This window comes from Anser cygnoides, chromosome 3 (genome assembly GCF_040182565.1).
Source record: "Anser cygnoides isolate HZ-2024a breed goose chromosome 3, Taihu_goose_T2T_genome, whole genome shotgun sequence".
Taxonomy (NCBI): Eukaryota; Metazoa; Chordata; class Aves; order Anseriformes; family Anatidae; genus Anser; species Anser cygnoides.
Window position 1 is genome coordinate 71,031,388 of NC_089875.1, and position 27,240 is coordinate 71,058,627.

Here is a 27,240-nt window from a genome sequence, read left to right on the forward strand (position 1 = left end):
AATTGTAGTATTGGGGTAGGGGGGTTGCAATTAAATACCATATTTACACTGGACTGGTAGGAGATGTGGCTGTTGGCAGCTGTCTTGGCAGAGTGACCACGAAATGATAGAAGTTCTCTGTTCTTGGTGAAGTCAGTAGGGGTGTCAGTAAAACTGCTACCTTGGACTTCCGGAAAGCAGACTGAGTTGTTCAAGACACTGGTAGCAGGGTCTCTTGGGAGTCAATCTTGAAGGGCAGAGGGGTCCAGGAAGGCTGGATGCTCCTCAAGAAGGAAGTATTAAAGGCGCAGGTGCCGTAAGATGAGCCCACAGGGAAGAAGACTGGCATGGCTGAACAGGGAACTTTTGCTGAATATCCAGAAGAAAAAGAGTTCATGTCCGGTGGAAGAAGGGAGAGGCAACTCAGGGAGAGTACAAGGAAGTTGCCAGCATATGCAGAGAAAAAATCAGGAAGGCCAAAGCCCAGCACAAGCTCAGCCTGGCCACTATGGTTAAGGATAATAAAAAATGTTTTTACAAACATATTAAGAGTAAGAGGAGGGGCAAGGAAAATCTCCATCCTTTACTGGATGCAGTAGGGAGCATGACAACTGAGGATAAGGAAAAGGCTGAGCTTTCTTTACATCTGTCTTTACTAGTCAGACTACTTATCCTCGGGGTACTCAGGTGGCTACCTGACCTGGAAGTCTGGGACTGGGAGCAGAAGAAACCTCCCACAGTTCAGGTGGAAGCAGTTAGAGACCTGCTGCTCCACCTGGACTGACACAAGTCCATGGGGCCAGATGGGTTTCACCCAAGGGTGCTGAGGGAGTTGACAGATGTGATTGCTGGGCCACTTTCCATCATCTATAAGCAGTCCTGGTCATCTGAAGAGGTCCCAGATGACTGGAGACATGCTAATGTGACACCCATCTATAAGAAGGGTCATAAGGAGGACCTGGGGGACTACAGGCCTGTCAGCCTGACCTTAGTGCCGGGAAAGGTGATGGAACAGGTCACACAGAGCATATGTGGGACAACCAGGAGATCAGGCCCAGTCAGCATGGGTTCATGAAAGGCAAGTCCTGCCTGACTAACCCCATCTCCTTCTGTGACCAGGTGAACCGCCTGGTGGATGAGGGAAAGTCTGTTGACATAGTCTACCTAGACTTCAGCAAAGCCTTTGACATGGTCTCACACAGAATTCTCCTGGAGAAGCTGGCAGCCCATGGCTTTGACAGGTACACTCTTTGCTGGGTTAAAAACTGGCTGGATGGCTGGGCCCAGAGAGTGGTGGTGAACGAAGTCAAATGTAGCTGGTAACTGGTCACCAGCGGTGTTCCTCAGGGGTCAGTGTTGGGGGCCATCCTCTTTAATATCTTTATTGATGATTTGGATGAGGGAATTGAGGGCACCCTCAGCAAGTTTGCAGATGATACCAAGCTGGGGGGAAGTGTCAATCTGTCGGAGGGTAGGAAGGCCCTGCAGAGGGACCTGGACAGGATGGGTCGATGGGCAGAGGCCAATGGGATGAGGTTCAACATGGCTCCTCCTGCACTTTGCCCACAACAACCCCATGCAATGCTATAGGCTTGGGGTAGAGTGGCTGGAACGCTGTGCAGAGGAAAAGGATCTGGGGGTGCTGGTTGATGCGTGCCTGAACATGAGCTGCCAGTGTGCCCAGGTGGCCAAAAAGGCCAATGGCATCCTGGCTTGTATCAGGAATAGTGTAGCCAGCAGGTCCAGGGAGGTGATCATCCCTCTGTACTCTGCTCTGGTGAGGCCACACCTTGAGTACTGTGTTCAGTTTTGGGCCCCTCACTACAAGAAGGACATTGAGGCCCTGGAGTGTGTCCAGAGAAGGGCTATGAAGCTGGTGAGGGGTCTGGAACACAAGTCCTATGAGGAGTGGCTGAGGGAAGTGGGGTTGTTGAGTCTGGAGAAGAGAAGGCTCAGGGGAGACCTTATTGCTCTCTACAACTACCTGAAAGGAAGTGGTGAGGAGCTGGGGGTCAGCCTCTTCTCACAGGTAACTAGTGATATGACTAGATGGAACAGCCTCAAGTTGCACCAGGGGAGGTTCAGGTTGGAAATTAGGAGACATTTCTTCTCAGGAAGAGTAGTCAGGCATTGGGACAGGTTGCCCAGGGAGGTGGTGGAGTCACTGCCCCTGGGGGTATTTAAGGATAGGTTGAATGTGGTGCTTAGGGACATGGCTTAGTGGGTGATATTGGTGGTAGGGGTATGGTTGGACCAGATGATCTTGGAGGTCTTTTCCAACTTTAATGATTCTATGATTTGTGTCTGTGTTCCATTTCTTCAATATGGAAGTATATTTAGATCATAAGTATCTATAGTTTATAGAGAAAACAGGAACAAAACAAGAACAGTCAAACAATTCTCACTAAATACTGTTAACATTTTCTAAAGATGAGTCTGGCGTTATTCTCAGTATAAAAGTAATTTTTCCAGTGATTTACAAAATGGCAGAAAATAAATTTCTGGTCAATGTCAAGAGTAAAAGGCAGCAAAGTAATAGTAGTATACACAGTATTTTCCCTCTTGCTAGTAAAGATCTAACATTCTTTTTTTTTTCTGTAGCCTACTTAAAAATATGTATAATTTGCAATTTTCTGTTCTTGGGAATGTTTTTTCTGTGTTTGTTTGTTTTGGGGGGGGAGGGGGGGGGGACTCACTGTTATGAAACACATGTGCTGTAATTTTCCTTCCCTTTCACTTTCCTCCCTAAAATGTCCTCCAGATTCCTGTCTGTCAATGTTTGCAAGATATCAAGACAGTACTTTCAAAAACTTGAGCAGGCAATTACTATCTGTGGTGCCCTGCTGCACAAGATTTCTTTTAGGTCTTAAAGAGAGAAACCAAGTGTTTATTTATTATTGATTTCATTAATTATTTTCAAACATGTAACTAGCATCTTCTCTTTTCATACAGGCTCAGCGAGTTGTATACCATTTCAGCAGAGATGTCTGATTTTTCCATCTGCATATCTGGAGTTTCTTTATGCCTTCACCGGTCTTTTCAGTAACCACTAAAGACTTTTTGGGACTGAACACTGGAACAGATGTGTTAAATTCTTCCTGAATGTTCTTCATCAAAAGCCGATGTACTAGACTTTCTGGATGTGCACAAGGACACAAAGGTTAGTGTATACTTAAAAGGCTAAAGTTTCAGGACCTATTCACTTACCCATTACCAGCTCAAAATATGTTTCCATTTGTGGCTTACACAAACGCACAGATTGATAAAATGGTGAATGATGTCACATATATAGTGGAAACTATGCTTTAAAAGGCCAAGGAATAAATTTAGGTAGTGATCTAGTCCAACTTACAGCATTCTATATGACTTGCTAGTAGACAAGAGCAAGTTCTACACATGCTCTGAGCTTGATTACCATCAACCATTTTTGCTTTATTTTTTCTGAGCTTGGGTTTAGTCCATGGCAATCACATTCATCTGATTAATGACTGGTAAAATGGGAGGAGGAGAGTATTCTGCTTATCTCTGTTCACATGACAGCCCTTGTTTACAGTCAGTAGGAATGTGGGGGTAGATGTTTTTCCGTGTGTATACTTAGTTCCTCTAGCTGACATGTGGGAGACAGGGGAATACTGAAAACATAGATAATGCATCAGGAAAATCAAAATTGTTCCTCATGTCACCCATACATTTCCTGTAAGTTGTGAGATTTTATTAAAATGCTTTATCTCTTTGTTGATTTCTGTTAAAATATCATATAATCTATGGGCATTAATCTATCGCCTCTTCACTACTGCAGGAAATCACCCTTGATCAGAACAATTCAGTGACATAATGCTGTATGACTGAAAATGTGGAATAAACCATTGTGCAAACACATATATGCTCAGAAAGGTGACGGAATATGTGTGTGAATGTGTGTGCACACCAAGTGATGTCTCAGACACATAACTGACAAGGAAAGTAGCAAGATCATAAAGATACATGAGGACTTTCAGCACCATAACCTTATGGGGGAAAAAAGGCTATGTTTATAATTATGTGGATAATGATATGTACCGTAGAGAAAAAAGTGAACAGTCATGTAACCTTGAGTTTATCTATGAATGCCATCTGTTTTTCATCTTTCTCAAAATATTCTTCAGGATTTGCTCTACGTGGGTAAAAGGGAGAAAAATCCTTTTCAGTCTTTTTATGTTAACCTTACCTTATTTGATTTGTTTTGTGTTTGTTTTTTGTTTGTTTGTTTTTCTAATAATTAGTTTTACAAATATATTTTGTTCATGTTAATCATCTACACGATAAATTAAAATGTTTTCAGGAACCCCATTGGATAAAATGGATAGTACTCAACCTTGATGCATTTAGAACTACAAGGAATAAATTCAACTTTCTCATTTTTTTTGTGGAGGGATTCTAGTGATATCATCTGAATAATAGCTTTCTAATCTATCTCATTCTGTCTGCTACTCTAGCTAGCATTTCTGTGTGCATTCTAAATGCCTACTCCCTCTATAAAGTAAATAGAAGATAAAAATATCATCCTTCATCAAAAGGAATTGTTTCCCGATTGACACCAATTGTCTACTCCAGAAAGAAGAGGAAAAAATTTAATAATGCAGTTTTGCTTCATCTAAGTTCTACTGAAGTTACTGAGAGTTTTTGTAATGGTGTTCAGTAGAAGCAATAACATGGATATAAAAATATAGATTCCATTTAAAAGCAGAAGGTTAAGGGAGCTGCAAGACTTTGCAAAGATTCCCATATGGAGGAGTGCTATGTAGTGCCCTCACTGTGGTGCCTAAATATTTCCCAAGAAAGTCAAATTCATATAGGACATCTACCTATTGTAGCTTTAATGTGTAGACTGATTTTTTACATCTTTTATGTGTGTGTATGTACAAAACATGTTTAAAAGAGGTGAATATCTCACACAGTTACAGGTCAAATGTCAAAAGTGTTGTGAACTCCATTGCATTGCACTGCATGTGTGTTTGTACTTCTGTCTGGGGAATTGTGTAATGTGCATTTGTGTGGACTGTTAATTATACAAAACATACAGAATTACATGCTCTTCAAACTCAGTACAACTATTGACAGAACCTTCCTATATTAGGACACGTAATGCTGAAATATCCTAGGTATCCTTAATTTTGCCATACAGCGTTGCTATTACAGCACACACTCATTAATACCAATATATAAATTTGGATAGTAAATTATGCAAATAAATGGTTTATTATTCATTTTTATTGATTTTGTAGTTCATGCTACTACAGACATTACAAATGTTATTTAATAGAACGGAGAACAAACTTTCTTTGATAGATAATGGATATGTCCATTTAAGCAGTGCAAATCAAAATGAATGAGCTAAATTCTCTGACTGGCTACAAATTCAGTGGAGTTTCACCCATCTGAATTTTCCATGATGAATTCTGCTACTGGCTTTTTCATTTTGCAAGAATATAAGTGAAGCTAGGGTTATTCACAAAGCCCCACAGAAGCTTAGGTAACATAATAAATTACCTTGATGTAAATGAAAAAATGATAGATATGCTGAAATGAGTACCTAGCTTACTAAGTTAAAAGAAACTGGGCATTTAGTGAAGAAATGCACGCATACACACACACACAGAGGTATTATGGCTCATGAGGTGGGAATTTTAGGCATAACCCCACATTTAAAATGGATCCTGGACATTTTCTGCATATAGACTAAGTCCTGGAGGCAACAGAAGCCTCCTGGAAGATGAGAGTATCATCCCCTTACTTGAGGAAAACAGATGTCACTGTCATGGGAGGTTGACCTAATGAGCAGAAAAAGGATTTCTACTGTCAGTTATATTTATTTATTTATTTATTTATTTATTTTTGTGGGAAAAACAGGAGTGATATATCCACCACTTCAGAAGTAGGTCAGATATGTGAATCCTAATCCAAAACAACATGACTGCAACTCAACATAAGGTGCTTTGAGTTCCAGAAAAGGGGTTATATTTAAGCTATGTCTCTGCCCTTGTCATCACCTTTGCCTGGCTTGTGACTCTCCTGAGAACCATCTTTCACACCATAATAACCGCATCTTCACCTAAACCATTATGTCTCATCAGCAAACCTAAACCTATATATTTGTAGCAGCAAAACAGGCCTTGGACATTAGTTTGAGCCCTGGCTCCTGTTCATCCATCCCATCTGTTCACATGTTCCCCAGCAGCATTTTCCCACACAATCCAATGCAACTTCAGGGACCAGTATGGGATAGGGATAGATTCCAGGAAACAGATAAGAATACAACTACCTTGTTTGGGGATGGAGAGACAGGATCACCTGCACACATATATGTGTTTATACATGTATGTATATGTTTTAGCTTACTAGTGTGTTGAGCATCATACCCATTAGTTGATTTTGATGAAATGTTTATGTTACGATTTCCTTTGTACAAAATAAGAAAGTTGTCAACATTAAATTTATTTCAGTGATGAAGTGGTAACAGGGAGATATAATAAGCTTTATCGATCTAATAATTAAATAATTAAGATCAAAGTATAAAACCATGAATTCTAGATACTTCTTTCAAAAATAACAATATCAAACAGCTTTTACTAGAGAAAGTGAAGGGTATATAGCTTTCTTTTTTCCATAATTTTAGTCACATACGATTTCAAAATTATTTGACTTATAGCTTTCTTTTTTCCATAATTTTAGTCACATACGATTTCAAAATTATTTGACTTAAGAAAATGTGGGCATTTTTACTCACTTAAAAAAAAAATATTTTAAACAGCAGGATGTAATTTCAGACTATTTGCAGTCAAGAGGCCTCTGCTGAGCAAAATACTCATTCAATTTAGGAATGCAGATTATAATAATTTTCCTATCTCTCTCACAGCAGGATTCCTGCCATCATTCTGCAAACTCATAGGTTGCAGTATTGAAAGACTAGCTAACTTCAGTTCCAGGTAACACATGCTTCAAGCATATTCTCATTAGCTCAACTTAGTTATAATGCAAAGCTGCTTAGTTTCACCAAGCGAAATGGGATACACTTAAATTGCCTCATCTAATATAATACTCCTTAATACATGCAAAGTGGTTTATGATGGCAAAGCTTGTAGAGCATGAAAATCGGCAGGGAAAGTAAGTTTTCTGACTCAGACTGTCAAATAGAAGTCCTATTTTGTATCATTTCTTTTTTAAAGAGGTTAAGAATAAGGCAGGAGAGAATGGAGTAAGAAATAATCAGTCTAGAAAAATGTAAATTTAGTACATTAACCTTTTTAATACATCAGCTCTACTAAGCAAGAAAATTGTAAAGTAAAGCTGTTCTTTCAGTAATGCCTTCTGTACCATAAAATTAAATGTAAAATACATAGTGGCCAAAATATATTGCATTAAGAAACAATATTCTTTACTCTGTTTTATATTGTGTACCACGTTTCCATTTGCTAATAACATTAATTCATCTTCCTGTAGTTAATTTACAAGGACTTTTTAATTTCAGACTTTGATAAGGAATTATTTATCTTTCTTCTTCCTTTAAATGCCTAGTGAACATATTCCAATCTTGTATACCTTGCAGACAGAGAACCTCATTCCACTAGGACCCAAAAACAGCAGTGGTAAAATTGTTTTTTCTTCCCAATATCCTGCACCTGTAGCCTGACCACAGGGCTATAAATCCTTTTTATACACCTCTTTCCAATGCTTCCAGAAGACTGTTCAGAGAGGGGCTAAGCTGCTGCAGGCTCTGCAGATGACACCCAAACCTATATCTCATTTTCCACAGATGCAACCAGAGCCATCACAAAGATGTTGCATTGCCTAGAGGAAAGTGGCTCCTGGAGAAGAGCATCTGGCTTAGATTGAGCTTGGGTGAGATCCAGACAGTACTATTTGAAAGCCAGAAATGATCTAGACAGCCAGTGTAGCAAGATTTCTAGGCGAATGCCTTTGAGCATTAGTTTCCAATGAGACTATTCATATCCTTGGAAAAAGCGGTGTTAAGAATGTTGCTCAGCTGCGGCTCCAAAGAATGAACCAAGAACTCTTCCCAGTACAAACAGAAGTATCTGCAACACCGGGGTATTTATTTTTTTCTTTTCTTTTTTTTTTTTTTTTTTTTTTTGGTATTTCTTAGATTTTTACCAAGTTTAGAAAATGAGCCAGCAAAAGTGACAAAGTCTCGAAAACTCTTCTGTGCCTCCAAGACATAGGCCTCTATCAGTAGAGAACTGTGTACATGTTGTAAGGATTTGATCTAAATCATTGTGTCCAGGGCTGGTGCACTCTTCAATATAAGAATATTGCTCCTGAATTGCAGTGTTTCTAAAGCTCCCAATCTATTTGCATAATGCATCTCTTCTATTTATTCAAGTGAGTTTTTAGGGTCTGTGTCCACTGCAGAGTACTTTGGACAAAGAATTTTTCTTTCTGAAGTTCTGTATATCTGCTAACATCAAGCCTTCTATACTTTATGGGAGGATGGTGAAAGACAGGTGACTTAAACACTGGGAGGTCATACAAACATCCCTCATCTGTGAAATAGGACACAAGAGTAGGAACCTATTGAAATTAATAACTGGCCAGTAGAGGTGAAAACATACATGAAAGCTTCTAGTAAAGTATAGAATCATAGAGTCATTGAATTGTTCGGGTTGGAAAAGACCTCTGAGATCATCTAGTCCAATCTTTAACCTAGTGCTGACAAGTCCACCACTAAATCACATTAGTCCATGCTACTAAATTCTACAACTACACGTTTCTTGAAAACCTTCAGGGATGGTTACTCAACCACTTCCCTGGGCAGCCTGTTCCAATGTCACACAACTCTTCCAGTAAAGAAATTTTTCCTAATATACAACCTAAACCTCTCTTGATGCAACTTGAGGCCATTTCATCTTATCACTTGGTGCTTGGGAGAAGAGCCCAATCCCCTTCTCATCATAGCCTCCATTAAGACAATTGTACAGCACAATAAGGTCTCCCCTGAGCCTCCTTTTCTCTAGGCTAAATAATCCCGGTTCCCTCAGCCACTCCTCCTAAAACCCGTTTTCTAGAAAGTACTACAACTACTCCCCAAGCAAGAGGATGTATACATGATTCATTCGGGCATCAGTGAAAAGTTACAGGCATCTTTAAGGAGGACGAATAACTGCAAAACTGTTGGTATGTGGTGGTTTTATTCAGGTGGGCAGCCAAGTTCCACCACAACCGCTCTCTTACTCCCCCTCCCCAAAGGGAAAGGGAGAGAAAATACACTACGAAAGGGCTCAAGGGTTGAGATAAGGACAGGGAGATCACTCAACAATTATTGTCACGGGCAAAACAGACTCAGAGTAGGGAGATTAAAGAAATTTATTACCTATTCCTAACAAGATAGAGAAGTGAGAAACAAAGAAAAACTAAAAACACCTTCCCCCCATCCATCCTCTTCCACCTCCTCCCCCCAGGCAGCGCAGGGGAACAGGGGAACAGGGGTTATGGTCAGTCTATAGTGCTTCTTCTCTGCCGCTCCTTCTCGGTCACTCTCATCCCCTGTGCTGTGGGGTCCCTCCCACGGGATGCCATCTTTCCCGAACTGATCCTGCGTGGGCTTCCTACAGGCAGCAGCTCCTCAATAACCACCCCAACATGGGTCTGTACCAGGGGGTTCATCCCCCAGGAGCAAACTGCTCCAGCACGGGTCCCCCACGGGCGGCAGCTCCCCCCAGACCCCCTGCTCCTGCGTGGGCTCCTCTCCACGGGCTGCAGCTCCGGCCCGGGGCCTGCTCCTGCGGGGGCTCTCCATGGGCCGCAGCCTCCTCCAGGCCACATCCACCTGCTCCACCGGGGGCTCCTCCACGGGCTGCAGCGTGGAGATCTGCTCCGTGTGGGACCCATGGGCTGCAGGGGGACAGCCTGCTCCACCAGGGGCCTCTCCACGGGCCGCAGGGGAACTGCTGCTGCCTGCCTGGAGCACCTCCTGCCCTCCTGCTGCACTGACCCGGGGGTCTGCAGGGCTGGTTCTCACTCCTCTCTCCCAGCTGCCGGTGTGCAGCAGTTTTTTTTCTCTTTCTTAAATTGGCTCTCACAGAGACGTAAGCAGCATTGCTTCTTGGCCCAACTGGCCAGCGGCAGGTCCCTTCGGAACTGGCTGAAAATGGCCCTTATCTTACATGGGACAGCTTCTGGATTCTTCTCACAGAGGCCACCCCTGCAGCACAGCTACAGCCTTGCCCCATAAACCCACTACATTAATATTCGTTGTCAGAATCTTGCACCTTCCACCTGGCAGCAAAATCTTTGCTTTACTCAGTTCCCCCGACAGGAAAAAAGGCATTCTGGGGTTTCACTGGTGAGGATTTTATTGGTGTAAATATGGTCAATTTCAGTATGCTTGTTTATTCCCCTGGATATTCTAAGGTCTCAAAGTGACCCAAGTAAGATATGTCATTGTTAATATTTTTCTTGTATTTCCTCCGGTTCACATTTGAGAGTAAGCAAGAGTAAAATGGTGGTACAAGTCATTACCTTTTAGCTTTTCTTACTGATGAATACATGTTTTTGATTTTTTGGTAAAGATTTGTCAGAGAAATTTCTATCTCAAAAGTGAAGATATTTTCAGACAATATTCAAGTCATCCTATTTATTACCAGTGTATATATTCTGCGTATATGAACTGGAGCACCACACTTAATTGGTTAATTCTTGGGCCTCATAATTAGAGTAAATTTCCTGGAATATTTTCCTCCTGGTAATTCCTTCCTTGCAGTCTCCACTGACTCACCAGCTGTACTGCTTATCACAGCTTCATTCACTTTCCAAAAATTATTTAAAATGTTCTCCATTAAAAACTGTGTAGAAAACTCAGTGCACATTTGTGAGGTACTTGTAGGAACATGTAGTTATTGGGAGGAATAAAATAAAAAAATACAAAACTACTATTCAATTGGTATGTGTACAGCCATGCTGTACTTATTGCTATCATGAATAAAGCATTTGTTTTTCTAAATTGTGTGTATATTCCTAGAGGGGTACTTAACAGACAGAGCTTGTTAGAGGAGGCATGGAAACAATGCAGAATTTCTCCCATTTCAGTACTTGAACCATAAGGGATAATCATAAATTCTGACTGCAGTCTGACCAGCTAAAGGGACACAGGGGACACCTCCTGAAATCTGGCAATTCCTTTTCCTTGACCATTTGTGTAACCCAGGTCCTTTGAGGACTGAATGGCTAATGGATCTACTTTAGGGCCTACTTGTCTCCCCCCAGCTCCAGCAAGTCCCAGCAGAGCCCAGAGCTGTGAAGACCCCAAAATTCTGCCTGGTCAGCCTGGTCAGTCTCTGACAAAAAAAAAAAAAAAATTTCTTTAAAAAAAGTTCTTTAAAAGCCAGGGCTTGAGGTATGAATGCTTTTCTCTTGAGGAGGTGTAATGAGAGCTGGTTTGCTTTGATCTGCTAGGAGATTTACAGGAAACATTTCCGTAAAGTACTAGGTTCCATGGGGAATTTATGTTTGGTGATCTGCTTGGTTGTTTTTCTACATTTCTGTTATTTTAAAGCCTAAATCCTCCTTCCTTCCCTAAAATTGGATTACAAAATCAGCCGCAAAATCTGTGTGCTACAGAATACCAAAAGCTTACTGGGTCTTTTCTTGCTGTTCTGGCAGGGGATGGCATTTTCCCTCATTATTATGTTGATATCTTGCTTGAGATCAAGAAAACTACTATCTTAATGGGCCTGTAAAACTTGTTTTGACAGCTATTGTGTATTGCTTCAAATACTATTTTTAATATTTAAAGTATACAAAAATTATGTACACATTGCTTACAAATATTTAATTGCAAGTTTCTTTTAAGTCAGTAATGTAAGAGGGAAAAAAATATTAAAATAGCTCTCTTGCTGTTTTTAATTGTTCTAGCTAACATCACTATGTGGCACAAAAAGCATTTCCTGATACTTTTTTTTTCTCCTCACAGATTAATATGCATGGAATGAAGTAGGAATAATATTTTCTTTCCACAAAGCAATTCCTTTTACAGTTGTACGTATTGTGTGATTCCAACACATGGTAATATGCACACATTACTACGTGAATATGTGAATATCCATTGCAGCTTCATTGAAAATGTCAGCTGTGCCCTCATATGAAGCTTACCATAAACAAAAAGGAAAGAACTTTCTGAAGTAGTATTTTTGTCCAATGTCATGTAAGACTAAGTTATTCTAGAATAAAAACAATGCTCTTCAGAACAAAAATCAATGTTGTTAGATATGTTTCTGGATTATTGGCATGATCCTAGAAGCATGTGGATGACTGAAATAGAGTGCAAACAGAATTTAGATACAGAAACCTACCATTGTAATTCCAGGGCGGATGGGTGTTGGGGGTAGAAGAAAAAAATAATAATACAGACTCTCCAATGCCCGCATAGTATTTGAAGATTCACAAATATCTTAGTTTGCAATAAATATTGTCACTTCAAATCTAGTGATAACATAATAAAGAAGCATTGCTGTACCAGTTGTGCTGAGCACTCATAGAATCATTCAGGTTGGAAAAGACCTCTGAGATCATCTAGTCCAATCTTTAACCTAGTGCTGACAAGTCCACCACTAAACCATGCAACTCCATGCTATTAAGTTCTACATCTACACATTTCTTGGAAAGCTCCAGGGATGGTTATTCAACTACTTCCCTGGGTAGCCTGTTCCAATATCACAGAACTCTTTCAGTAAAGAAATTTTTCCTAATATCCAACCTAAACCTTGCTTGGTGGAACTTGAGGCCATTTCTCCTTTTCTCATCACTTGGTGCTTGGGAGAAGAGCCCAATCCCCATCTCACTACAACCTCCTTTAAGGTAGTTGTAAAGTACAGTAAGGTCTTGAGCTCTCTTCTCTCTGAGCTAAACAATCCCAGCACCCTCAGCCACTCCTCATGCGACTTTTTTCTAGACCCTTCACCAGCTTCGTTGCCCTTCTTCAGGTAACTTTTGTATTCTTCAAGCAGTTCAGATCTCACAAGCCGGGTACCCTCCAAGATCTTGTGTTCTGTATTGACCAGACACTGAAAGTTTCTCAGTAACTTGGTGCTACTCACTTGAGAACACAGACAAATTTTGCCTAGTTTGAATACTTAGGTGACTTTGAGTCAGTTCGTTATTCAGACCTTCAAACCAAACTTCTTGTTTGAGTTACCAAATAAACAAGCTTAACTGAAGCTGGACAACTTTGCTACCAAAAATAGATGAGCAAGTCCATGCTTAGTGAGGACATAACAGAGAAAAAAATGAAATACAGTTTATGATGTCATTTGCTCATACCATTTTTATGATTTTATTTAATTTTTTGTTCTCTAATGATTGCTTTTCAATTTAAAATTTGGTATTAATTGGGCAAAAAAATAAAAAGAAAAAGAAAAAAGAAAAAGAAACAAGGACTGGATTCTAGAATTTGCATGTCCCTTGTTTTCAGAGGTACTGAACAGCAAGTCTGCTTCCCAACACCAAATCAGCAGAGGTTGTGAAACCACAGGATAACATACAGAAAATGTATTTTCTAAAACACTTCACTGTTCTGTTTTCACTATCTTATGTCCCTGAGTTTGTATTCTTATGCCATCATGGAATACATTGTGGCTCAGATGCAAATGTTCAGTTCTTCTCAATTTGGTGTTTGAAAAATGGTATGGATCTGAAGACTATTAAAAAGGGAGGGAGAGAGAGAGACTTTATATCACTGGAAAGATGAGTATGCATCATCTAAATAGCTATAGCTTTCATCAAATATATCAGAGATTTTAAGTCATTTTCAGAAGATATTATAGCTTCATCTGATCCTCTTATTCACAGTAACTCTTGGAACCTGGCAGTTCTGTCAGGTGTGAAAAAATCTCATTTTTCTAAGCACTCTAAATATGCTGGAATTTGTGTGCTTTTTTTTTTTTTTTTTCAGTGAATATATGGCATGAAATACTTTTCTATTTTTTTAAATCTATATTCAGTCCAATATTCAGTCCAAGTATTACTTACAGATAACAGTAAATCAACAGAGAAGAATGTAGAATGGAAATTTGAAGACCTGCATTGGATCCTTTGTCCCTGTTTCTAAAGATCATGAATTCTTTATTTAGAATATGACTATAACTCAAATATAAGCTAAAAATAAAATAAGGAAACTTTTTTTTTTTTTTCAATCCCCTGACTAACTGTGTAGATCTCACAGGCCCAAACTTGAATTGTGCAATCTGTTACTTGGCCTCATTGGAGGGACTGAGGAGTTTTCCTGCCTAGAAGCATAAGCATGGAGCAGAAGTCTCTAAATTGAGAACTTGCTCATTTTAAGCTGATTCTGTAATCAGCAGCCCAGATCTGAATCACATTCTGGAAGCATTTGTTTCTTGGAACTGATTACAGGGGTAGTTTAAGGTGACTTCATCTTCCAACTTAGGCACTTAAAGGCATCATAATGAAGGATTAAGGATAAATCTAGACCCTCAAGTTGCCACAATCCTACTCTGGTTCCTATATGAAATCCTGTTGTAGCCGAAGCTGATGGGAGTTGTGTCATTGACCCCAGGCTGCTAGAAGCTCTCCTTAGACTCTCCTCAGATTTAAAACTTGTCAGAATGTTTAACCTTGGAAAATAAGGACATATGGAAATATTGACACAGCCTTGAATGCTCTAACTCAAACGTGTCTGCAGTAAAATGTATCAAGCTTGTAGCTTTGACACAGGAATGGGATGATGCACAGCTCAAAGAATACAAGAGGTCTTTTCCTTTGAAACTCCAGGCAGCAGTGTTCTCTCAGCAAAGCTTAACAATATATTGATATCTCTTTGTCACTGTCATGAATGCTTGTTTACAAACTCTTCAAGTCACAGAGTTCAGATAAAAATCGACAGGTAACATTATAATTGAAGGCCCATGCATATATGCCACAGTGTTTTTATTTGTGCAGTGTTGTGTGTGGCTGTGCCAAACACACTGAAGAAATGGCACCATTGCAATCATTTTAACAAGTTACTTGGCTGCATGCATGATGTGATTTGCTTCTGGGTCTTGCCAATGCATTCAGCTTTATTTGTTAACCTAGCAGAACATTATTTATTAATGAGTTCTTCATGCTTTATTAAGCCTAATGTCAAAACACCTCTGTGGGACTCTAGGCATGTTCTCTCTTTGTGTTAAAGTGTTCCAAAGAAAATGAAAAATTATGCAGCAAAGCTGCAGATAAAACCCAGAAGATATCAGTTCAATTACTCTTGATCCTGGCAGATGACGTTTCTGAATATTTGTGAAAGCACAGCATCTGATTGTGTGCTGGCTTAAATTAAAGCATTCTGCAATCTCAAATGTATGTAATTAGGGCGCCTTAGAAACCTAACAAGGCTACTGTGGTCTCCAAAGCTGAGTGGAGCACTCAGATAGCAAAAACTGACAAGTTCACCATGGAAGTATAATTCATGCTTTTTTCTATGAACTGATGTTTCATATCAGAGGGGGACGCTTCTTCATGGGAAAATTAAAATGATTGAAAGTAGTAGCAGGGTGAATTATCTATAATTTTCTGTAATTTGACAGGACTGTTATGGCTTAGAAAATTCATAGTGGACTTCAACAAACTTTTCACCCTTGATCTGATTGAACACCTTATTTTGTAGCACTGACATAAAATTCAAATCAAGTAGTTCTGCATATCTTAACCCATAAGAATGTTCTAGGACATATATCATGGCTCTTCATACGTGAATTGGTATTTATCAATGGTTAAAGAACAGTAGTTTTTACACCACAGAAACAGAAACAGACTGGAATAAACATGATTTTATGTAGCTGAAAAAAAAAGGCAATTTCCAGAAAATCAACATATTCCTCACTTCTTTACATGAAATTGATATATTTTTTACACCTGTAAGAAGCATTCAGATAAAGTTGTTAGTTTGCTCTCACCTTATTTGAACAACAACATTTTAAACATATTTTCTATAAAGATTTTGGTTACCAGACTCAGCGATAGCCAATCAGGATCCCTTGATTTGTCATAATAAGCAAAATATTAATCTATAAGAGTGGGGAAAAAAAAAAAAAAGTTGAAGTCAGTTCATTTTATGAGTGCACAAAAGAACACATTTAAAACCTGGCTGGACAAAACCTGGAAGAGACAATTTAGCTGTTATGTAAGTTTTTCCCATTTGAGATGTCATCTTGCTTTCACAGAAGGCAGAGATCTGTTATAGGTTTTAATGGAGAGTACAAATAAGGCATAAAGCTTTAATTTTACTAGTAACACCAGGCTACATTTATATAAAGCAGCAAAATCTAGCCAAAGATATAGGCAAAAATGACTGGTTCACTTTCAGACCCCAGCAACAGAAATCCGTAGAGAAAATATCCTGGAGGGAATTGCACATAGATGATTTGGACACTGCATAATCACTGCTGCTTATGAGGAATTTTTATTTCCTATTTTCTGTTTGTAATTACTGCCAGTTATGAATATTTTATGTAAGCTTGTTTTGAGCTTTTCCTTTTTCTTTCATCTTGTGTCTCTCGTCATCTTTCCCAACATCTGAGAGATCAATGTAAGGCAATGGGATGGTAGAGGAACATACCATATCTTTACCATATCACAGCAAACATAAATAATTGGGAGAATAGAGTGGCTGTGAGAAGAAATCCCTAGGTTTGGGTAAAATCTGGCTGTTTAGTGACTGTAACACTGAGACCTCTTGGCATAAAGATTCGGGTAACATCAGCTGAAGATCACCAGGCCCTCCTGCTGGAAGGTTTTGTCCTATCTGCTGCCAAGTGGTCACTGGAGCCTGGTTTACCTCTTTCTAAGTGGATGCCTAATCATCAGAGAAAGCTCTGCTTGTCTGGTGTGTGTTTTTTCTCTGGCACTAACTACAAAGCTGTGAAATAAACCAGGGATGGTAGAGGAAGGATCTGTTCTTTCTCCTCTGGTTATCTTTTGCGATAAATAATAGGTATTGCTACAGATGTTAGTCTGCAAACCTCAGTGGGACAAAAGCACCCTCTGCTAATTCACACACACACACACACACACAAAAGAATTACAGTACAGAGAGGCAGGATCAAAATCTAAAATACGTACTCTCCATTGTTGCTTCCTATTGTTTAACTTGGTTAGCTGTATAGGTCATTTTGTAGATTTTTTTTGGGGGGGAGGGGAGGATTATTTGTTTGTTTATCTGTTAGCACAGTTATGATGGATTTTCTTCTTTTATTTTCTTTTATCTTGCATTGCCTATATATACTATGTGGAAGGCAGTGCATAGATGATGAAGTGGTATAAAGGGCACTGCAGTGCTGTTCTGGATCTGGCTCAGGAGTACTTGGACTATACAAAGTCCCAAGGAAACAGGTACCTTGGCTTCCTGAAGGTCATAAATTAATGCAGACTGGACACCAATCCCACTGCAGTCAGACACATCAAAGTCATTGTTGTTTTAATGGACAATATTTGTAAGCTTTACACTGTTGATTATGTATGATTAATCTTACACTAAAAGAAAATAGATCACACTGAAGCATATATATATATTTAATTATTTGTTTTAGCGTAAAATAGATATCAATAAAAATACGTTTGACTCAGAGCCAGCTAAACATAATTTGTCACTAAAAACTAGAGTCCAGAAACCCAGCAGTAACTGGTCTTAGACCAAAGGGAATCTGTTGAGAGCTTGTTATGTCCCTGTAGACTACAAGGGAAGCAAGAAAGTCTACCTTGTGCAGTCTTCCCAGGAGGACACAATTAAAAATCATCCTGTTCAGGAACTAATTTTTATGCTTTTGTTTTTAATAAAGCCCGTTGAGACCAGGAGCAGTGTGTAATACTCATCCAGCTTTTGGTCTGTGTATGGTCTTTATGCTGCTCATCAACAGAGTCTGCCATGCTTTCTTCTTAAATGTTTGCTGTTTAATGAGCAAACTTCTGAGTAAGTGGAAAGGTTATTTGCTTCTTTCACAGCTTCGGTCTAAATGCAGCATGGAGAAATGTTATTTTATTTCTGTGTTTTTTGGAAATACAAATTCATCTGATTAATGTGCTTTTGTGATATGCACGTTCCTGAGAATACATAATTTCTGCAAAATACATGTTGTCTGTTTACAGCTTACAGTGGCTCTGTCTGCAGTAGCAGAGTCACGGTAAGCCTAACTGGCCTTAGCCATGAGCTGATTTTGGTACAGACTGCTGCTGACATGGTGATTGGCACACTGCTGTAACTGTCTGTGCTCTGTTTGTGAGAGCTGGCATGGGATGATGTGGCCCATTCCTGCCTGTGGAGGTGTTTGGAGAAACCTGCTATGGAAGGACCTGTTGGCTGTGACAGGGCTCTGGTGAAATCGAGATTCAGTCCAGACCTTTGAGATTGTTGAGCAAAGGGCACAAAAGGCCTTGCATCTTCCCTCTGTGCAGTTACTGGGACGTTTGTTCTGGAAATCATAAAGAGAGCAAATTTGCTCAAAGAGACTGAGTTTTATGTAGTGTCATCATATGGCAATTTCACTTAGTAATTTTTACCATTTGCTATATAAATGTGCAGACCGTCATCCTACATTACACAGTAAAATATGACCTATTACATATGCAGTAATGGGAAGGAAAACTTTCCGACACATGTACAATTAATGCTCTAATTGTAGGACTTTTGCTTTGTTTTGTTTATGTTAAGGAGAAAAGCGTATTTGGAAAGATCTTCTATATCCTCAGTTACTGCTGCTCCAGGCTATTTATGCTGTTCTAACAATTCTGATAAGCCCACAGAAGAGAATCGCCTTTTCTGTTGATAACACATTTGCTAGTATTTCTGCAGCAGTGCAGCAATGTCTTTATTGTGTATTGCTGTATTTTAATAGTCAATTAAAATTCTTATTGAATTGACAGAACGGACTGAGGAGTTTCTGAAGACTATTTGCCTAAAAGCACTCATGAGACTGTTCTGATAATCACTGCCACTGCACTATTTAAAATGACTCAAAACCCCAACCTTATTACACCAGAAAAGTAGTGAGGCAAGAGAAAACATTTTAAAAATGGAATGCTGTTGTTGAATTGAATCTCATCACTCTGCTCTGCTTGTCCCTCTCTTTTTTCTTTTTTAATTTCTCCAACCCCACCACCACGTTTCTTCTTCCTTTTGTCCATCTTCCCTGCTTCATCGTTTGTTGTTGCTCTCCCTCTCTCTCTCTCTCCCCCCCTTTCTGTTTTCCTTTCTCTCTTGTGTTATCTAATAATAACAAATGGTGCATTGCCTTTGTGATGAGAATGGAAAGGTGATAAAGAGTCCTGTAGCAAGATTTCAGGGACTTCGTACAGAGTTTGTGTAATTTTATTCTTTTCATAATAAATGTGTTTACAGCCTGAAGGTTAAAATGAATGAAGGTAACAAAGAATACATAAGATAAACTCTGTACTAGTAAGTACAACACCAACAGAGAACAAGGCCTGCAAACACATGAATCATTCCAGCTCCTCCATTGCTCACTTCTGCCATGCTCACAGTGTTATCTTCACTCTCATGGTACTTGATGGGTTTCTTAATGCCTCAGCTCCTGGAATCCCTTACTGCTTGAAGACCTTTGCTTCCATTCAACAAGTTTCTCAAGTGTCCCAGTTTCACTAGAGGATTTTATTTATTTTTTTCTAGATGTCATCAGTAAATATTCTTTTGGTACTTTTATGATGATTTCCTTAGGGCCTTCCCCATACAAAGAGGCAACAAACTTATGTAGTGTAGTCTGCTGCCAGATGTGTTGTGGGATCATGCTCATAATATCAAGCAACTCTTGCAATTGCTCCACAGAGGAAGTGTGTTCCAGCTTTTGCAGTCAGACTCTGCAAGCAAGGCAAATGACAAAACTCTGGAAAACCTATAAATAGGTACCTCACAATTTAAGACACAAACAAATCCATAGAGCTACAGTGTTAGGAAATAGTAATAATTTTAGCCTTTCAAAAGACAAGGGCAGACTCAACTGCAAACAACATTTCAGTCTTCCTCATTCTATTGCCTCCAGCCTTTTGCTTCTTCAGTATAGTGTGTAAATAAAAGTGAATTGGTACTTTCAGATGTACTCCTGTAACCTTACAGATGTGTTATTAATGCGTATTTTTCAAGTTTCAAGACACAAAAAGACAGTGATTGAATTATATGAAAGCATAAATAGAACAGACATCTGCTTAGAGGGCATTTCCTGCTATTATTTACTACAAATTGTGAAAAATCATCTTGAATGGAGATGAATTTGGGGAGAACACTCAATCAAGCTTTTAAGGGGAATAAAATCCTGGAGATGATAGGCAGGGGAGAGTGAAATGCGTGGAGTATGAGGAGTAGTCAGCATGGATTCACCAAGGGGAAGTCGTGCTCGACGAACCTCATTGCTTTCTATGATGACATCACCAGCTGGGTAGATGGGGGGAGAGCAGTGGATGTCATCTACCTTGACTTTAGCAAAGCTTTCAATACCGTCTCCCATGACATCCTGATAGCAAAACTGAGAAAGTGTGGGATAGAGGAGTGGACAGTAAGGTGGGTTGAGAACTGGCTGACTGGCCGAGCTCAGAGGGTGGTGATCAGCGGCACAGAGTCCGGCTGGAGACCTGTGACTAGCAGCGTTCCCCAGGGGTCAGTGCTGGGTCCGGTCTTGTTCAACATCTTCATCGATGACCTTGATGAGGGAATAGTGTCTGCCCTCAGCAAGTACGCTGATGACACAAAGCTGGGAGGAGTGGCTCACACGCCAGAAGGCTGTGCTGCCATTCAGCGAGACCTGGACCGGCTGGAGAAATGGGCAGGAAGAAGCCAAATGAGGTTTAATAAGAGCAAGTGTAGAGTCCTGCACCTGGGAAGGAACAACTGGACGTATCAGTACAGGCTGGGGGACAACCTGCTGGAGAGGAGGTCTGAGGAGAAGGACCTGGGGGTCCTGGTGGACGACAGGTTGACCATGAGCCAGCAGTGTGCCCTCATGGCCAACAGGGCCAATGGGATCCTGGCGTGTATTAAAAGGAGCGTGGCCAGCAGGTCAAGGGAGGAGATCCTCCCCCTCTACTCTGCCCTGGTCAGGCCTCACCTGGAGGACTGTGTCCAGTTCTGGGCTCCCCAGTACAAAAAAGGCAGGGATCTCCTGGAAAGAGTCCAGCGGAGGGCCACAAAGATGATATGGGGCCTGGAGCATCTTCCCTATGAGGAAAGGCTGAGAGACCTGGGTCTGTTCAGCCTGGAGAAAAGAAGACTGAGAGGGGATCTCATCAATGTGTATAAATACCTGAGGTGTGGGAGACAGAGGGATTTGGCCAACCTCTTTTCAGTGGTTTGTGGGGACAGGACAAGGGGCAATGGCCACAAAATGGAGCACAGGAAGTTCCACACCAACATGCAAAAGAACTTCTTCACAGTGAGGGTGACGGAGCACTGGAACAGGCTGCCCAGGGAGGTTGTGGAGTCTCCTTCTCTGGAGATATTCAAGGCCCATCTGGATGCCTACCCGTGCAGCCTGCTCTAAGGAACCTGCTTTGGCAGGGTGGTTGGACCCGATGATCTTTCGAGGTCCCTTCCAACCCCTTCAATTCTGTGATTCTGTGATTCTGTAATTCTGAGTTCACAAATGGCAGAAGTCGTGAAGCCCATGGGAGAATTGCTGCCAAGTGAAACAAGGGTTTGCTGAGGGCAAATGTATGGCACAGCAGCAGAAGAACAATCAGCAGGAACTAAACTCAATGTTTTTTAGGTGCAGCATATCTTTGTAGTGTAATTATGTGTTCCCCTGGTGAAGTGTTTCCTTCCTTTTCACCAGTGGGGCATTCAGAAAGTAGTGCATGCTCTTAAGGCAATGAGAAAAGACTTATGCCAGTAAAACCACTTGGGGGACCGGTCTGGGTGCTCCCCAGCTCTCTGATGACCCAGAGAGGCTGCTGTGTGCTCCAGAGCACTTCACAGCACTCCCATCCAAAGGGGAAACCACTATAGTATCCTTCTTACATACAAGTCCGAGCTCTCTGCCAAGAAAAGACAGGGTACATGGAGAAATGACAGGCTTTTGTTCTAAAATGCCTCCAATGTAGCAACCAAGGGATCAGTGCAGCCCAATGCAGCTCTAACTTGCTCCTCTTGAGTGTCTACATTATAGTGCAGTCTTTGGTTCATTATTATATACTATTTGTTTCAGATCTGAGCTTCATTCTCTGCACAGGAGGGACTATGCACTGAGAACAAGCCAACAATACTCAGAAAAAATATGCTAATCTCTGGAGGATGACTGTCTCATACATGGCAAAAATGGGAGTTATATGACAACTAAGGCAGGAAAATGCAGAAAGAAAAAAATTACAGCACCTGAGGTTTCCAAAGTAGGTATAGCAATTTTAGCAGTTACTACCCAACAGCTGTTCCTTACTATCCTTTAGCTGGAGGTTTAAGCCTCCACAGCTGAGCTGTATTCAAAGCTGGTTATTTAGAACAAGCCTGATGCCTTTGTACCAAAGCAAACTCAAACCCTTGATGAGGGTATTAAAGCAGTTTAGTTGTGGATGTAGTAGCAGGGGAGGGCAACTTCTTAAACTGCTTCAATGCTATCCACAAGAACTATACCTCTGCCTTGGTTTCTCCTTTCCTCTGATAGAGGCTTCCTGGTGACAGTGGGCAGGTGACAAAAATGTATATTTTCACAGTTGACCACTAAGTGTGTTTTATTCACAATTCTCTACCTGTGGCTAACCGAAAGGCTAACAGTTGGAGTCTGACTGATAGAAAGAGTGAACAGCCCCCAAGTACAGCTGCAGTCAATGGGTACCCTTCCCTGAGAATTCTGGTAGAGTGGGGCCAGGCTGCAGCCTTCCAAATTGTCTTTCAAAGTAGCTGATACTTCTTACAATTTATCTTGAACCCCTATGGATCTGTTCCCTGTCTTGTAGGAATGCAGACAATACTCTCATCTCATATGGGCATTATTAAGGTATATCCATTGGTGCTTGTAAAGAACTTCATTATGGAAACTCTTGGTTTAAGAAAACTGTCATTCCTATTAGAGGTATAAAGTGAAATGTAGCCCATCTGTTGTGTACCACTGTCCGATTTCATCTTTTTCACTCACACTTGTAAAATTCCTGAATGTGACAAAAAATGATATTTTTTTTAAAAGCTGCCCTTCATAGCATGTGGCAAATGATGCTTGGATATCCTTTTCACACTTGCAATGTGTGAGTGAAAGGATGTATAGACAGGCTTGTCTTTGCTTTGCTTTTATTTTTACTTTTTTTTTGGGGGGGGTGGTGAGGGAGTGGTTTTTGTTCTAGCATAGACAGCTTCCTCTCAATATTACAGACTGCCTTTCTGTATGTGCCCTGTTTTCACATTGTTTATCATTATTCTATCAACTCTAAGTAGTGTTGATTAGGAAATTGATATGGTTACTAACAAACTATATTTCATGTTTTGATTTCAGTCAACAAGACACATTTTCTCAATAGTAGTTAAGCTGATAATGTAGTAAAATACATGGTTAATTTGTTTTCAGGAAATTTGCCTTATATCATCACTATATGTTACAGTTGTGTGCATTCCTATGATCTGATCATAATACAGTGAATGAAACAAGACTTATTGGCTCGGTTGTTTTCCTGTGTATTGCTTAATAGTGACTCTGCATTTGGGATGAAGAAACAGCAGTTTGAAATATCCCCTACCGATAGTGCCAGAAGAAAACTGGAAAATCTCCAGAACTCTCTCATTTTAAAAACACTGCTGAATTTCATTGTGAATATATGAATATACATGTCTTGCTTATTTGAGCAATGATTTTTTTTTTCTCACTTGACTGTACTTTCTTCTTATAGTCCATATTGGTTCAGAAAGAGATGAGAGCTTACCCCATGTACTGAGGAGGGTGAGAGGTGGGAAAAGTTTAGTGTTATGCATATTAAAAATAGGAAATCTTTATATATATATATATGTATATCATTTTGTAGAGAAGGGGAAAGTTGGAGAAAAGCATACACTAAGTATTAAGCACAACTGGATTGTCACAGTTACTGAATTGTTCCAGAATTAAAGTATAGTTGTTTAAACTGGGATATTGATTAGAAAACTGATTAACAAGGCTGTAAAAACAAAGGGCTTGGTTTCTACAAGAATTGCAGCCCTCCTGTTTGAACAGAGACTGAAGTACAAACTAAGATTTTTATTTTTTTTGTATGCAAATGCATGTAGAAGAATGTCTATACCCCTCATTAGTTTAGGTGACAGTGTGTATTTTTTCTTCTGATAATGGACAACATGCCAGAGTGATACCTCAAGCTTTGGCCAGAAGCACCAGACACTTGGATCCTGTCGCTACCTTCCACCAAGAAGATGGGTAGGAAGGATCTCTGCTGAGCAGGGCTCAGCCTGGATTTACCCCTGCCAGTGGCTTCATTTCAACCTCTGTCATTGCTCAGGAACGACAATCATAACCAAAATTACAGCAGGACTTAAAATGAAAAAAGCCTGAGGGTAGTGGGTGTGAACTTGGGAAAGAGAAAACTTCCTCTTTTTCCTCTGATGCTGAGCTGTCAGTCAGCCAAAAGAAATCATAAATTCAAAGTTTTGGCCCGTGTGAAACCACTAAAAGGAGGTACATTAGAAATGCCCTCTCTTTTCAAACCCAGGTGAACTGGATGCAAATTTAACAATGTTATTGCTCAGTGAGGAGGATTTCTTAGGGATAAAAGGCAATAAGCACAGAAATATCTTTGGGCAAGTGTTAGTCTCTAGTGTGACCTGAACAAACTCAATTTTATTGTGAGCCATGTTAACAAGGAGCTGAGCTCATAAGCCTTGTAATAATAACAAAAAAGCAATTTATGCAAAATGGGGGCAATCCTCATCTCATAGTATCTAGGGAATATGCAGTTTTATAGGTGATTAATTTAAAAAAAAAAATGAAATAAAAAAGTCTTGCATAAGTTATTTAAAAGCCTTTGAGTAGACTGTTACTGGGGAAGTATTAAGAAAAATATAAAGGGTATAACACTTGAGGAAGCAGCAAGGCATTTGGGGAATACAGTATGAAATAAAACAAAATTCATTTATGTAATTATAGACACAATAGTTATACAGTTAAACGTTATGCTATTAGTCCCCAAAATAAACTAGTCATCATGAAAGTTTGGGATTCTTCATCCTTTGTCTTTTCTACCTGGCATTTTTATTGGAAGTAGAATAAAACTAAATTAATTAAAAATAAATAAATAATAATAGTAATGTCTGTTACTAAGGCACTCTTCCAGGTTCAGAGTTTGCTTTTTTTTTTTTTTCAGAACATCTCCAAAATGATTTAATCTAGGCATTGCAAGCATAGCCATTCTGAAAGAACTGCCTGCTGCTACCTTTATGTATATTAATCAGTGAGTTGAAAGACATATAGACTTACATTTTCAAAAACAGTCAGTAATTCACACCATGAGTGCTTCATTTGATATGCATAGAAAGAAAACACTGAGTATTAAATCAGCATTTAATATCAGGTTTCTTTAAGTGTGTAAACTTACTACCTGACAACATTAATCAATTTTGGTAACTTAGGCTGAAAATATTTACATTTGTTTTTAAAGTAATAAACAGTCACATTTGCAGTTACCATACAAAATATTAGTTATGGTTAAGACTTTCAGAAGAGCTGCAGGAACTATAGACACCCTGCCAGTCATTACAGCTAGAAACAATAAAGGACTTGGAGTGAATTTCGGAATTCACCTTAGGACTTCAACACCAATGTTATTTAGAAAAAAAAAATGGAAAAGGAAATCCACATTTATGTTGCCATTTCTGGATGCTGAAAGACTTTCTGTAGCTGTTTATTTCAGTTTGTAAAGTTCTTGATTCATTTTTAATGTTTCTGCACAGGCACCAAAGGACTTTGGCCTGAGGAGGGAATTTAAATATTTCCTCTATACTGGAGAGTGCATTAACCACCAACCTCACTTTTATTTTGCTGTAGCCACAACACAATCAGCAGAAGTCTCATATATCTTACACTAACTATTTAAAGCACTAAAATTAGAAAAGCCAATCTTCAGGTCTGAAATAAAGCAGCATCTTCCCATGTTTTTAGTGAGTTCAGACCTAACTGATATGCATTGGTTACTGGTACACATCTCATTACTCTCTGAGTAATTTTTCTTAGTTTTTGTTTCTTAGTCCTAGGGTTATGGAGATAACTACTCATCACATGAGCCAGCTCCTGAGCCTGAATTGAGGCCAAGATTTTACACGTACACCTGGGCTTGGTGTTTCCTACTGTTTTGCTCAAACAGCTCCTGTTTCACTTGCTACTATGCCCAGGCACAGAACACCATCTCTGTGTTGTAAGACACATATTAGATCATCCATTAGATTTCTGACAGTATTGTGTGCCCAGCATTGAAATTCCTAACTGAAGCAATTATTTGCCTATGAAAATAGACACAGTGTTCACCATGTCCTTCAGCCAGGAGAGGTTCCCATCACGCAAAACACATACAGACCGATAACCACCCTTGGCATGTTGAGCCAAGCTTGCTTCAGGGTACACCATGATGGGTGCAGTGCCCAGCACTGCCTTCCTGCCTCAACAAGGCACTTTCATTGCTCATCCTCCCTTCTCCAGTGAGCACCATGCCTCCTAGCATGGCTGGTTTCTTACTGCTGGTCTCACTACTCTGGGAGAAGGAGGTGGCATGTGGTATGATGGGGAGAAGTAAAGCTTGTGAAAAAGTTAAGGCAAAAGCCTGCTGCCCTCAGCTCTACTGTGGAAAAAAAAAAAAAAGTCACTAGATGATCTTTTGCTGTATTTCATACCTGAGAAAACAATCACCATATTCTAACTAAACCCTCATAGTTAGACTTGATTAAATAGTATGCTGATAGTATGATTAAATACTTTTGGTATATATATGTAAGCAATATTTCACTCAAATTTTACAGTTTACAGAGAAACTGGTGATTGAACATTAGAAATGTTCCTTCAGAACACGGCTATCAGTGAATTAAATTGTCGCAGCCTTTTAAAAGCCTGCTTATGTTTTCAAGGCATTTTTACATTCTAAAATATTAATTCCAGACTATGGTTTTAGAACAAGAGCGAATTATCTATGCAACTAAGTAGTTTATACTTTCCTTTAATTTATTCCAACTCTGTCACTATACTGTCCTTGAAACTATTTTCTGTCTCTGTCAAACATGATAGCCTCAGGACAGAAATGAAAGTGTGATAATATATCTCC

General features: G+C 39.8%; 1 protein-coding gene across 4 annotated transcripts in view; it reads left to right on the forward strand.

The window, feature by feature from the left end:
• The window catches only part of HS3ST5 (heparan sulfate-glucosamine 3-sulfotransferase 5), a 206,373-nt gene that overhangs the window by 106,779 nt on the left and 72,354 nt on the right, over positions 1-27,240 (forward strand). For 3 of the 4 annotated variants that reach the window (XM_013175694.3, XM_048065498.2, XM_048065497.2), the window contains exon 2: positions 2,932-3,139. The gene's annotated coding sequence lies outside the window, so the exon portion shown is untranslated. Of the gene's footprint in view, positions 1-2,931; positions 3,140-6,874; positions 6,945-27,240 lie in introns of all 4 variants that reach the window. The other variant, XM_066994404.1, reaches the window with a different exon arrangement.